The following is a 13,951-nucleotide window of genomic DNA, read 5'->3' as shown; positions in this document are numbered from 1 at the left end:
AAGCATCACCTGCCACTCAGAGACTAGCTACAAATGTTATAGCTAGTCCCCTTGAGACTTTACAATTGCTTTAGGGTTTTTTTCCTATAGGATTCCATAGAGTCACTGTTGCCCCATTACAGCAGGAAGTAATTGTAAGAAAACAATGCCCCTTTTCCCTACTGTTGGCTTAAAGGGTATTATTTTGTCCCTGAAAAAAAAAGATAATTCACCTGCTTAGGTTTGGTTTTAAGAATGGTCAAGACTCGAGTATCTCTTTTAGAAAAGTTTAAGGGTATGGATGGGAAGGGTATCATTGGGATGGGATATAGGTAGATTAACTTATCTTCTTGTGAACTATTTTTAGCAACTATTAGCTATAGATAACTTACATTGTTAGATTCTTGTATGTTTACAGCATAGGGCCTTCTTTCTGTTTGTGATGCTTTGCTCACAAATATAAAAGTATATGTATGCTTCTATGTATGCTTAATATATTTTGTATATTGATACAATTTAGAATATTTTATGTTGCCCTTTATAGTTATACCTCTGGTCAAGACAGTTCAGTTCTACCTCTGTTGTTGAGATTAGTGTGTGTGTGTGTGTGTGTGTGTGTGTGTGTGTGTGTGTGTGTTGTCCTTGCTAAATTATTTTGGCAGGCTTCAGTCATTGAGCAATTATGTTTCTGAGAATTACAGAATATAGTTACCCATGTTTCTTATACCTATGAGGTTAGTCAGACATAGATATTTGATCTTCAAACACTTTAAGGACCTACAGAATATTGCATTTAAATGTTTTAATAATTTAGTACTCCATTGACATGAGACACAATTGCTCCTGACAGCACTGAGCTATTCCCAAAGTATGATGGGCATTGATGACACTCCATCTGGAGTTTATTCTCTACTTGGCTACCGGCCTCTTGGGCAAAGAGCTGCCCCTACCTCTACCACTGACCTTGGACATGCTGTCCTAACTGGGTTAGCAGGAGATAAACGTAAAAAGACTGAACCTTGCCAAGTCAGAGAAAGACAATTTTTCAATTTCCCTGCTTTGGAGGTGGTCCCTCTGATACATTAGACCTTAGCCAAAGCTGGTCGCCATGACATTGCCTGCTGTTGGGTGACTGTCCAGGTAGCCTGCTGTGTCTGTCTTCACTTGCATTTCTTGCCTACCCTAGTAATATTTTCCTTTGCAGGTCTTTGAGGTTGAAAAGTAGACAGTCACAGCTAATATCCTTTCTTATCTTAGATAGAAAATGCTAGGTACAAGACTTAGACTTGGCTGTAGGTGTCTGTGTCGCTGCTGATGGCACCATGGAGTTTGGGCCCTCTTTCGCCTGGGATTTTTGTTGTCGCCTGGTGCCAGCTGTGACATCCCAAAGGGCAGGCCTGTAATCTCAAAGATTACACCCCTTCTACCTCACTGTCAAGAGGGCAAACTGCAGCTTGGGAGACACCCCTGGGCAGCGGGTGGCCAAGGATGAAGAACCTAGTTATAAAAGGGTCAAACCCCTTTCCAGAGTCATGTCGCCAGCAAACCTCAACCCACCTGTGAAGACCACACCGTTAAAGCACTTCATTCAGCCAAACCTTGCAGCAGTCCATTAGCTTCTGAAGTGAGAGCCGCCCCGACATCCTCACTCCCGGTCCAGAAATGCCACCTCCTCAAGCACAAAGCAGAGGGACAGCAAACTGTGGAGTGAGACCTTTGATCTGTGTGTCAATCAGGTGCTTACAGCCAAGGAGATCAAGCAGCAGGAGCTTTCTCAAGGTGAAGATCTGATAGAGTACTTGAAATTAGCAAAAAAGCCTACCAAGACCCCATGCTGAAACTCTCAATAATGACAGAACAAGAACTGAATCAGATTTTTGGAACACTGGACTCTCTAATTCCTCTGCATGAAGATCTCCTTTGTCAGCTTCGAGATATTTGGAAGCCAGATGGCTCAAATGAGCATGTTGGTCCCATATCCTTGTGGGCTGGCTTCCTTGTCTCAGTTCCTATGACAGCTACTGCAGCAATCAAGTTGCTGCTAAAGCCCTCCTGGACCACAAAAAGCAAGAGCAGAGTATCAAGGATTTCCTTCAGAACTGCTTAGAATCCCCCTTCAGCTGCAAACTAGATCTCTGTAATTTCCCTGATATTCCCAGGAGCCGTCTTGTGAAATACCCTCTGCTCCTCTGAGAAATCCTGAGGCACACACTGAATGATGATCCAGATCAGCAGCACTTGGAAGAAGCTATAAACATCATTCAGGGCATTGTGGCAGAAATCAACACCAAGACTGGGGAAGCAGAATGCTGTTATTACAAAGAATGGCTTCTTTACTTGGAAGAAGGCCAGAAAGATTCCCTGATTGACAGCTCAAGAGTCCTGTGTTATCACAGCAAACTGAAAAATAACCTGGGGTGTGAAACTACATGTTTTCCTGTTCCAAGAAGTGCTTGTGATCACTCACAATGAGCAACTCTGCTAACAGTTGTACCGGCAGCCCATCCCTGTGAAGGACCTCATGCTGAAGACCTGCAGGATGGAGAAGTGTGGCTGGGAGGTTCCCTGCCTGGGGCCTTTAGCAACAATGAGAGAATTAAAAACTTCTTCTGAGTCAGTTTCAAAAATGTATCCCAAAGTCAGACCCACTCACTACAAGCCAATGACACCCTCAACAAACAGCAGTGGCTCTTCTGTATCCAGCAAGCCAAAGAAACAGTTCTGTCTGCTGCTGGGCAGGCAAGGTTGATTGACTCTGAGGGGCCGCCCCGGGTCCTGGCACTGAGAACAGGGAGCCCCAAAGAGAAACAAAACGTGAGCAGATGAACCAAATGGACAGTGAGTTGGACTGCAGTATGGCCATCAGTGAGGTCAGCCTTGAATGTGAGTGGATGGAACAGACATACGTCTGCTGTGCAAACAGCAGGCCAGATGAAAGTATCCAACAGAGGGCTGTGCCCATGTCTTACCTATACAGTATTGGCATTCCACACAAGAACAGTTTGGAGAGGCATGTTGTAATACTTCTGTGCCCGTGCACATGTGTCCCTTTGTCTGTATCTTGTCCCTAGTTCTATAACTGCCAACTACTCTGTGTCAGCTGGAGTCTGTGGCAGCCTTTCCCCTATTGTTCTTATAGGCATCTGGATGAGTGAACAAGTTACTTTGAGTTGAGTTATCCTCTGGATTTTTCAAAGCAGGAAGGATCTCTAAACTACTGTTGTGTATGGACTACGTTGACAAGTCCTTTGTTCCATGCTTCTCTAGCGTTCCGGGAGCTCTTCAACACAGTGGCTGAAGACCTGGAATTGAGAAAGTGTCACAGAGTATTGAGATGGCTTTCAAATGGAAACCAGGAAAGTACAACCCCTGAAGTGAACTCGGGTTCCGTGTTATCCAACCAGAAAACAAAACATCTCTGGGAGTTTTCTGAGGTTTAACTTTGCAAAGGAGGAAGCTTTGTTTGCACCCTGTGGTTTCATCCAGTGCAAGTAGAATGTAATAATCTGTGAAGTCATGAAACAGAAGCTGGCTTCAGCAAGGGCCAAGACAAAAGCAGCTGCTGGACAGGCCTGGTGGCTCAGGCCTACAATCCCAGTACTTGAGAGCAGAGGTGGAGAGATCTGGAGATCTGGAGTTCAAGAACAGCCTTGGCTATACACCAAGTTCTAGGTCAAACTGAGTTCCATTGTAAAAACAAAACCAAAAAGCTAAAAGTTCCTGCCAGTTCTGAATATTCAACTGAAATGGGGCAGCTGTTGGAGGTTTTTGTCATAGCTAGTGGCTTGTCAAAGAGCCATTTCTAGTCTACAATGCCAGGAGAGATTCCCAGGGCTAGGAACGATCTGCCAGGGTTCTGAGACACCCTCTCCCTCATGTTCCTTCTGCCTCAGCCACTCCTATTTTGGAGTGGTAATGACACGACACAGGCGGTGACTGCCTCGGTGATGCTGTTTAGAAACAGGAGAGAAGGACTTGGGAGTCAGAAATATGTCTCCCGTGAGAGCCACTGAAGTTGTCATTAGTTTAGAGGGTCATGGGATTTCCGGCTATGCTTTTGGGCCCCCGAGTTCTAGTCTCTGGTCCTTAAGCTATAATCCGAATGGTGGTTAATTCCTCCCGAGCCTGATTTCATTAGCTCTGATTAACTAGGATCAGCTAGCTATCCAAACAGGAAAGTTCTGTGTTCCAGCCTTGATTTACAAAGCAATGACAGGTTAAAAGAGACCTCGGGGGTGGAGTACACAGAACACATGGAACAGCTCCCTGCAAGTGTAAATACTTAAGGGACTTGTACAAAATTATACCCACACCAGCACTAGTAGTAGTGATTCTAAATTATTGCCAAAACACTTTTGTTAATTTCTGCATGTATCAAGTTTACAGAAAAGAAAGCAGTGAAATACAAAATGATCCCTTTATCATGTACAGGTGCCTTGTGCACTAAAAGCTACGTGTTGAAAGTTACCAGGAGAAAAACGGGGTATATTACATTATTTTTTTCAAAACAAATGTTATGATCAGTTGTACCCTGTAAAGTGTATTTCTGTATTTATAGATTTTTAACCATGGTGAATTTTTTTTATTACAAGTTTATTTAAAATGACTTTGTTTCTCAAGTAGCTGATTTAGTGAATGAACCTGCTGCAGACAAATGGAGAGAAAAGCAGAGACAGAACACTGGATGGTGGTGAAAAACCTGAGCTGTCATCTATACAGCTGCTGGCCACTCTGGCCAATGAGTTAAGAAAAGTCTGTTCGGGGGGTCAACCTATGGGAAGAGAGTGGGCAAATGTTTTGGTGAAATGAATATCTTTTGTATAATGGCATTAAACTTTTCTGGAAGCATTTCAAATAAATACATTAAAAATAATAATAATAAAAAAGGACAGACTTTCCAGATTAGGACTGCTATTGGAGTAATCTGTTATATGCCTTTACCCTGATTTTGGACATGTGTCTATTGTCCAATTGTTGCACTGGCTGGTTGTAGGTTTTGTGTATGTTTTTACCTTTCCTTTTTCTGGAATATACTTGACATTTGTTATCATTGTACATAGTTTTTGCATCGGGCTTAAAATCTTTAGACTAGAAGGGGAATTATAGTGGCATCTCCTTGCCAGTGAATTTGCGTTAGTGGCCACAGCCCTTTGGCAATGGCTTTAGGTCCGTGTGTGGCTGGAAGGTGGTGAAGCATGGGGTGGGCTCTTGCTCACTTGTTCTCTCTTGGGTCGCAGATCAGATCGGAAGAGCAGAGACTTGCATCTTCTGGAGCAGACAGGCTGTGGTGGTTATTTACTATTATCTGTGTAAATTGTTCCCCAATAAAACACCCATTCATCATTTATCTTGGGTCTAGTGAATTCATTACTACCCTGCCATCAGACACCCATTCCCAGAGGGAGAGGATGGGGGAGAAAGAATAGTGAGTGAGCAAGTGAGCAAGTGAGCAAGTGAGTGAGAGTATGAGAGAGACAGACACCTAGAGAGGGAAAAGGAGAGGGAGGAGGAGGAAGGGGGAGAGAAAGAAGGGGTGCAGACTGTAGAAAAATATAAGATTTTAACTTTAGTTCATGGTGGTAGTTGGCATCTGAATTTCCCACTTATTTCATAAACATATTGTATTTTGTGTTTACATTTTGTAGGGGAAGCTGTAGCCAGCCCCTAAGTAGGCGTGGCTACAGCTTCCCCACACCCTCAACATTTAGGTAAATCATTTGCATGTGTGTAAACTACATGTTCACATATGACAACACCACATGGTAAGGCTACACAGGAGATCTCAGACAGCAGTATCTGAAATAGATCTTTGGTCTTAGAGACATGACAGAAGCAACACTATTTCTGGCTCTTTGATCCTGGAAAAAGATTGTTTGCTTTCAGGTAATTAAAAATAAAAGTTAATTTACTACTGCACACTGCATCACTGCACAGATCATCTAGACCAATAGTGCCCAGAGCTGTTATTGTGAACAGTAATAGGACTCCTACTCTTGTATACTGGAGCTCCTACAGGTGAGGAATTTTTAATCAGAAAAGCATATCTACAGAGAAGTCAATGTTGTCCTGGTCTCAGGCCATATGAGCTATTGGTGTTCATGGGGAGAGGGCAGTCTGCAGGACACACTGAGACCTGCCTCTGTGGCCTTCCATTTCCCCGGTAATGGCGATAGTATGGGGGCAGGCTCTTTCCTTCAGATACACATGGGTGCCTCTACTCATTGTGCATCTCTCTGCTATTCTGCCACTTCAATTTTGCCTCATTACCATGTTCAAAGCACAGAACCCCGCCCATTTGGTGCCACTTCTGCACTTCTGTACTTACAGTAAAGCCTATTCAAGTTGTCAGGATGAGTTTGCTGGCACTTAAAGCCCACACCACACTTCTGATCCTTCACACTTGGGTAATCTCTTCAAAGCCAGGTTTAAACCCAAGCTCTGTGTGGTGTTCATTTATTTGGGGTGAGTCACACTTCCCTCTGGGCCTCTGCCAAATTCCTTTTCCAAAACTGGGGTGGGGGGTGATGGGTGGCTTTTTGCTTCCTCTTGTTCAGCCTCCCATCATCTTTACATAGATGAACAAATGAGCACCCCCAGCATGGCCACTCTGGGGCCTCATTGATCCGTCTGCCATCTACCTTCTCCCAAGGCAGGGAAATGATGGCAGGTAATGATGACTCATGGAAGGGGCTCTTACTGAACTCTTTGGATCTCTCCATCCCAGATGCTATGGACGGAAGAAAGTCACTGGGATGCTGTATGGTACCCAAAGGAATTGCTGTTATGGTTTTTGTTTTCTGTTACACACATGTATTTTGCTAATTATAGTTGTAACTGTCCTATGTTGAACTGACACAAGGGATGGTGAACAGTCTCTAATTCTTCTGCCAGTGCTCTGAAGGCACTGCGTTTTTTCCAAGGACCATGATATTGCAGATTAGAAAATAAGATTTGTAGATGAGCTGCAGCATGGCCTATATAGCAAAGCAATCAATTGTTATTAAACTAAGAAAGCCAGACAAAGCCTGTTGGATCCCATTTATTACTTTCCAAGTGAAAACAAACCTAAGATTTAGAGGATGTGAGTGGCAGCTGCAACTTCAAGGTAGAATAGCAGGATGAGGATTCAGTCCAGTCCACATGCCCACTCCAGAGCCAAGGTGCCATGCAGACTCTTCTGCTGGTACTTCCATTCTCTCCATATATACTGCTTGGGTTCCCAAGTGACTGGCCCTTTGGTCTAGGAAACTGGCATTTCTGTGTTTAGTGCCCACTGACACAGGAATATCTATACACAATCCCGGGGAAATCTGACAAACCTTTCAATACAGACAAGATCAGTTCTCCAAAGCCCCCTGAAGTCTAAGCTAGAGGATATGTAGAGAATATTGATCATAGGTCTGGACAGAGCTCACAAGCAGGGCCTGCTTTTGTAAGGCTTTTTTCCAGCCTGCCATTATTGGTCATCCATTAGTTTTGGCCACTTCCTTTTTATTGGATACCATTTGGAGTTGTTTCCCATCCTCTTGGTCCTATGTCAATAATTCAGAATAACCCTGGTATGAGATTTGCATATTCAGAAACTGGGTATACAGGAGATGAATAGTTGAAGAATGCCCGGGCATATCAGACTTCCAACTCAAGCTGATCTGAGAAGTAGAAGGCATCTGGTTTCTGTTGAAACAATCAGACTCTAGTAAAGCAGATCACAATACGAAGTCAGGTCTAGATTATAAAGGGAGTTTATTTAGGAAAATACTACTCAACAGGTCAGCCTAGCCAGGGGGCAGGGAGCAAGTGAAGAAGGGGTCCCACATTCACACCCCTCACTCTTAAACCTTTGCCCAAGCAGGCATGGTCAGCAACACCTGTAGCCAGCCCCAAGTGGGCATGGCCAGGATTTCCCCCTACAATTCTCCTCTTAGTCTAAAAGAGGATTAAGAAACAGTGTAAAGTATCTATAATTATCATAAAGGTGAATTACCAGACGATATATTAGTCTGCTTATATCACACCCTAACTATGTCTATTCCAATTAAACCTTAAAGTCATCTGAAAGAGATGTCCAAGCCTGAACACCTCCTTCCAATGACCTTAAACAATAGGAAACTAGCCCTAACTAGGTGTATATTATCCTAGTGACAGTGGGGAAGTGGGGTGTACTGTTCCCCAAGTTACTTCCTGCTGAAATGGGACAACGATAGCCTCGTGGGGTCCTGTAGGAAGAAAATGTTACTATAGTGAAAGTCTTGAGTGGATTGTATCCAGTCTGTGATTAATGGGAGATGCTTGATTGGAGGTCTAGGTTGAAATACTTGTCTTGAAGTTCTTGTGTTGACTGGAGTCAGTACCTGAAGCTCTGGCCGGAGTGTCAATTCAAATGAATCAAGTTGGATTCAGTGGACTCAAGGAGGTGTGGCCCATTTTCTTTCTGGAGAGTTTAGGGAGTTCTGTTAGGCAGTTCTTCATTGGCTGTGTGGAACTCAAACATAAATGTTAGAGAAATCTTTACTTTTACATGTATGCATACCAGGAAAGGCAACAATGGGAAAATAAGAATTTTGAGGGAATGTATACCTTGAGAGAAAGAGCCAAGAAGAGACAAGTGACAGTCCAGTTTTCTTATTCTGTATTTCATCAGTTGGCTTCTTGATATAGTACAGAAACTCTGAATTTTGTTTTAGCAACATGCTAGATTTAGAGGAGGAAAAGCCAAATCAAACTCTAAAGCCACCATTGGTTTAATTGAATGGGGACTAGGAAATAAAGAGAAATAGATTTAGATGTATCTGTGGAGTTCATCATGTGACAATTTCCTTTTGTTCAACGGATATAGCTGCCTTCTCTTCCACCCATGCAGTGGTCTTTTGCCTTCTGGATATAAGTTTTCCTGTGAAATAAACAAAACAGTTCCCTTTACTTTGGGAGGTTTCTGTACTGTTTATGAGATATACCATGGTAGATTACCTGCCATTTCTACTCAAGAGGTTTTTCTTTTTTGACTCGAATCTTGATCAATTTTGATGGTATCCAAAGTTTTTCTCCTCCTGTGGAAACAAAGGCGAAACCCCTTCTCCAACATAGCACATGTCCTGGTTTCCATCCTGAGGTCAATACATCTTTGAAGAATACTGGCTGATTTAGTTCAGCAGTTTTTTCTGTAGCCCAATGTCTTTCTGCATTGTTTGTCCTTTCTCATTAGCATTAAGAAAGTTTAGTGTTAATAAACCATTATGTAACTTATGTTTGGGGGTTTTCATTCCCCCAGCCTGTTTATGGAGTATTTATTTCGGTATTCTGTTAGATCTTTCTACCACTGCTTATCCTGTAGGATTGTGTGTTATACTGGTGACATGCTTTATGTAATAATATTCGGAAAAACTGTTCCAATTTGCTGGAGACATAGGCTGGAGCATTGTCAGTTTTTATTTGTGTAGGTATACTCATAACGGCCATCACCTCTAACAGGTGTGTAATAACAGAATTGACCTTTTCAGATCTAAGAGCAGTAGCCTATTGAAACTCTGAGAATGTGTCTATAGTATGATGCACATATTTCAAATTTCCAAATTCTGTAAAGTGAAAGATATCCATTGGCCAAACCTCATTTCTTCAAATGCCCTTAGGGTTACAGCCTGCTGGCAATGGAGCTCAATTATAAAGTGAACAGGTAAGACAATTTCTCACTATCTCCTTCTCTTGTTGCCAAGTGCTGAAATTCTTTTTCAAACCTTTGCTATTTACATGGTGTTTCTTATGAAATTATGAGGCTTCTAGCACACTTCCTATTAATAAATAATCTCATCATTGCCTTGTGCTAGTGGCCTGGCAGGCCCGTATGGGATCTGATATGTGTTATATATACAGGATTCATTCTGTTCCTGATTGTGTCCTGTAACAGTGAAGTTAATTATGTATTATCAGGAATGAATCTGTAGTCTCGATGTGTAAAAATGACTCTGCATATTGAGAATCAGTAACTATATTAAGAGGCTCTGGAAAATCCTTAAGTACCACAAGAATCGGTGTATAATTCTGCCTTCTGTATAGAGGTATATGGACTTTGAACTACTTTACTTACCTCTCCTGATTTATATCCTGCCTTACCTCATTTGTTGGCATCAGTATAGCAGATAAGAACTCCAGAAATAGTTTGTCTTACAATACGTAGAAGGATCCAGATTGTCATGTGAATCTAATTCTGTCAGTTTTGAGATGATTGTTGCCAATTGTTCCCAAAAAAGTCAGTAAGAGCTATCTGCCAGTATTCATTGTCCTTCCATAAGGAGGAAATTTCCTCATTAGTTAAAAGGTACTATCATTTCTTCTGGATCTTTTCCAGTCAGTTGACAAAGTCTTAATTTGCCCTTTAGAATCAAATCGGAAATCTTTCCTATGTATGTCTTTAGCTTTTTATTCTGTTTATGTGGCAGAAATATCCATTCCAATATAATATCTTCCATCTGCATCCGAATCCTTGAAGGGTATTTTCTGGATGTTAAAATAACCAGAATAGTCTAAATTAGCGTCCACAAGGTCTAACATGTACATCCAGTATTCCTGCTTTCTACCCATTGTAATTCTTATCTGCTGAGGAGAGGAAAATTTGCCTATTGCTTAAGTCCTTATCCCCTTTAAGGGACAGTTTTAAATGGTTTAAGTCATGTCCTTCCACTCCAATTATTGTCCGTGGTTGAGAAATTTCCTCTAGTAGCTTCTGAGATTATTAAGAGTTTGATAACAATCTCTTCTAATTTGTACTTTTAGAGATCTGATTCTTTGTAAGTCTATCTTGTAACCTAAATATTTAATAGAATCTCCTCTTTGTATCTTTTCTGGGGCAGTCTGTAATCCCCAACGAGGTAGAACTTCCTTCACTGTTTCAAACATCCATTCTAATGTTTATTAGAATCTGATAATAAAATATCATCCATAAAATGATAAAAATAGATTGTGGAAAATCCTTACGAATTCTCTCCAAAGTTTTGTACAAAGTGCTGGCACAAGGTAGGACTATTTAGCATTCCTTGTTTCAAAACCTTCCACTGAAATCTCTTAACTGGCTGTGAATTATTAGGCGTTGGTCAAAGCAAATTTTCCCTATCATTTTCTTTTATAGGGAAAGAAACAATCTTTCATGTCAATGACTATGATTGGCCATCCCTTAGGAATCAAGGAAAGCAAAGGAATTCCAGGCTGCAGAGAGCCCATAGGCTGAATTACTTTATTGATGATTCGCAAGTCTGTCAGCATTCTCCACTTACCCGACTACTTTTTGGTAATATAGGAAATTCCAAGGGCTGGTAGATTCTTCTATATGCCCAGCCACTAGCTGTTCCTGCAATAGCTTTCTAAAGCCTCTATCTAGCTTCTCAGAGGTCATAGGCCATTGTTCTACCCAGACAGCTTCGCCTGTAAGCCATTTTAAGGGTAGAGCCTTTGGTTCTTCTGAAGGTTTCTCATTCGTACTTTGTGTATTCACACCTATATGTTTGGTATCTATTTTCCATAGTGCCAAACTATATTTTGTCTACGATCTATAGGTTGTATATGATTTGTATCTGATGCTGGAAGAATGTTAATCTGGGTATTCCATTGCTGTGAAAGGTCACAACCCCAGAGATTTATAGCTAATGGTCTGATAAATATGCTTTTAATCTTCCTCTGACCTTCTGATCCAATGCAGACAACCCAGTATACACTTTGGCATATTCTAGATCGAGTTTCAATCCCTAAAAATGGAACATTCACCTCTCTGAGGCCACGTCTGAGGTCAGGACTTTTGGGTTATAATAGTTACATCAGCCCCAGTGTCCAGACTGATAATAACTTTATTATTTATTCTTACTTTCAGCTGAGGTTTCTTGATAGGTTTGCCAAAATGTGTTTTTCATCTCCAGTCACATTTGATTCCTCATCACTAGCCAGACTACCATCTAGAGAGGTATCATTTTTTACAATAGGCAATGTACTATCTATTCATCCTGTGAGAGACTGTCCTTCTAAACCTTTAATATTCTCATGCTGTAGGTGGCGGAAACTGCGGTGGTAGCGCTTTTTCTGGTTTGGAGTCCTGTAAAAAAGAAAAACTCTCCCGGCGAGACCATTGGGGATGAAAGGAGACTAGTTGCAAGAAGGCAGCTCATGGCAGCTTGCAGCTCCCAGAGACTGATGGGCAGTCCCAGTGAGAACCACGTGGATGATCCTTTCAGGAAAGGACAGGGGCATGGGATCACGAACATCAAAAGTAGATTGCGATATGAGTCAGGTCTAGATTATAAATTTCAGAAAACACTACTCACACAGAACAGCCTAGACAGGTGGCAGGGAGCAAAAGCTTATGCTCCCCTCCCAAGCAGGTACGGTCAGCGACACCTGTCTCCAGCCCCAAGCGGGTGTAGTTAGGGTTATCTGTAGCCAGCCCCAAGTGGGCGTGGCAAGGATTTCCCCCTATACTCTAGTGTCAAACAGACTTAAATGCTGGCTTCCCATTTCCGATCAGAGCTTACTTATTTTGAGCCACTTCTCGTTCTACAAAAGACAGAAGTATGATTGCCTCCAGTATAAATATGCAAAGAATGGAAAACTCAGTGCCCACTGTGGAGCAAGCCCTATGTCATGGCGGCTCTGAGGTTGCTCTTGTGACCAGTGTTCAGCATCAGGATGAGGACAATGAGCCTGGTTATAAAACAAGCTCAGGTGGACACTGAAGTCATCTGATGGGTGGCTGAGTCACTCTGCTTCGGAGCACCATGGAGGGTAGGTTCTGATGGACTATAAAACCTATTGAGTAGGAAAAGATGTGGGCTGGTTTTATTTTTCTAAATTGTGCTGTTTTCCTCAAGTTCTGTTACCATGAATCCTAAAGCAGCCTCTCAGAGCCGGGCTTGGAGGCAGCTGCAGAGTCAGGTAGCCATCTCTTCCAGCCACACAGTGCCCTCTGGTGGCTGAGAGCCTGTGCATTGGCTCTTTGCTCCTGCTGTTGAAGGGCTGTACTTTCTGGGATACTTTGTCTCTGTGGAGCTCTGGGAGAAAGGAGCAGGGACACGGTAAATAAGGGGTGGGGATAGGCCAAGTCTGCTACTGACTTATGGGATTTACTTGCGGTTCCCTGTTGTGTTAAGATTAAACAGGACAGGAGGTGATTGGGGCCTGAGATCGCTTGGCCCAGGCAGCTGAGAAGCCGGTGAGCAGGCAGAGTGATGCCATCCTGGCTCTGAGGCCTACTGACCGATTTCTGCATGAATCCCCAGACAGTGCTGCTCCTGAGGGTCATTGCTGCCTTCTGCTTCCTGGGCATCCTGTGTAGTCTGTCTGCATTCCTTTTGGATGTCTTTGGGCACAAGCATCCAGCTCTGAAGATTACTCGTCCCTATGCCTTCACTCACATCCTCACTGTCCTACAGTGTGCTACCGTCATTGGCTTTTCCTACTGGGCTTCTGAGCTCATCCTGGCCCAGCAGCAACAGCATAAGAAGTACCATGGCTCCTAAGTCTATGTCACCTTTGCTGTTAGCTTCTACCTGGTGGCAGGAGCTGGTGGAGCCTCAATCCTGGCTACTGCAGCCAACCTCCTGCGCCACTATCCAACAGAGGAAGAAGAGCAAGCACTGGAGTTACTGTCTGAGATGGAAGAAAATGACCCCTCCCCAGCAGAGTAGGAAGTCAACCAGTTCCCGGCACCCCCTGCCTACACGCCCTAATGCCAGCCGGGGCCCTCTCCCTCAGATACCCTTCCCCCAGTGCCACAGCTCCTCTTACATCCAGAAGAGCCACTTCCCCCAGCAGGTCTCACTGGTAAGACCCCGACCATCTTCAAACTTTCCCCAGGTAACACTCTGCCTTTAGGGTTGTCCATTTGTCCCTGCTCCACAAAGCTAGGCCTCTGATTTTATAAAATGCACTCTTTCCCCTCGTAGAACCCTCTGCTCCTTTCCTATTCACTAAGCTCCTTCCAACCATGGATGGTCAG

General features: G+C 43.0%; 2 pseudogenes; both read left to right on the top strand.

Moving 5' to 3' along the window:
• The first annotated feature begins 1,087 nt into the window (after positions 1-1,087).
• On the top strand, positions 1,088-12,930 carry LOC100753706 (annotated as a pseudogene).
• A 277-nt stretch (positions 12,931-13,207) lies between these two features.
• Positions 13,208-13,682, top strand: LOC100759396 (annotated as a pseudogene).
• The last annotated feature ends 269 nt before the right edge of the window (positions 13,683-13,951 follow it).

The sequence above is a fragment of the Cricetulus griseus genome, unplaced genomic scaffold (genome assembly GCF_003668045.3).
Source record: "Cricetulus griseus strain 17A/GY unplaced genomic scaffold, alternate assembly CriGri-PICRH-1.0 unplaced_scaffold_51, whole genome shotgun sequence".
In the NCBI taxonomy this organism is placed as follows: Eukaryota; Metazoa; Chordata; class Mammalia; order Rodentia; family Cricetidae; genus Cricetulus; species Cricetulus griseus.
The sequence above is the reverse complement of the archived record's forward strand: the minus strand, read 5'-3'. Positions and strand labels throughout refer to the sequence as shown.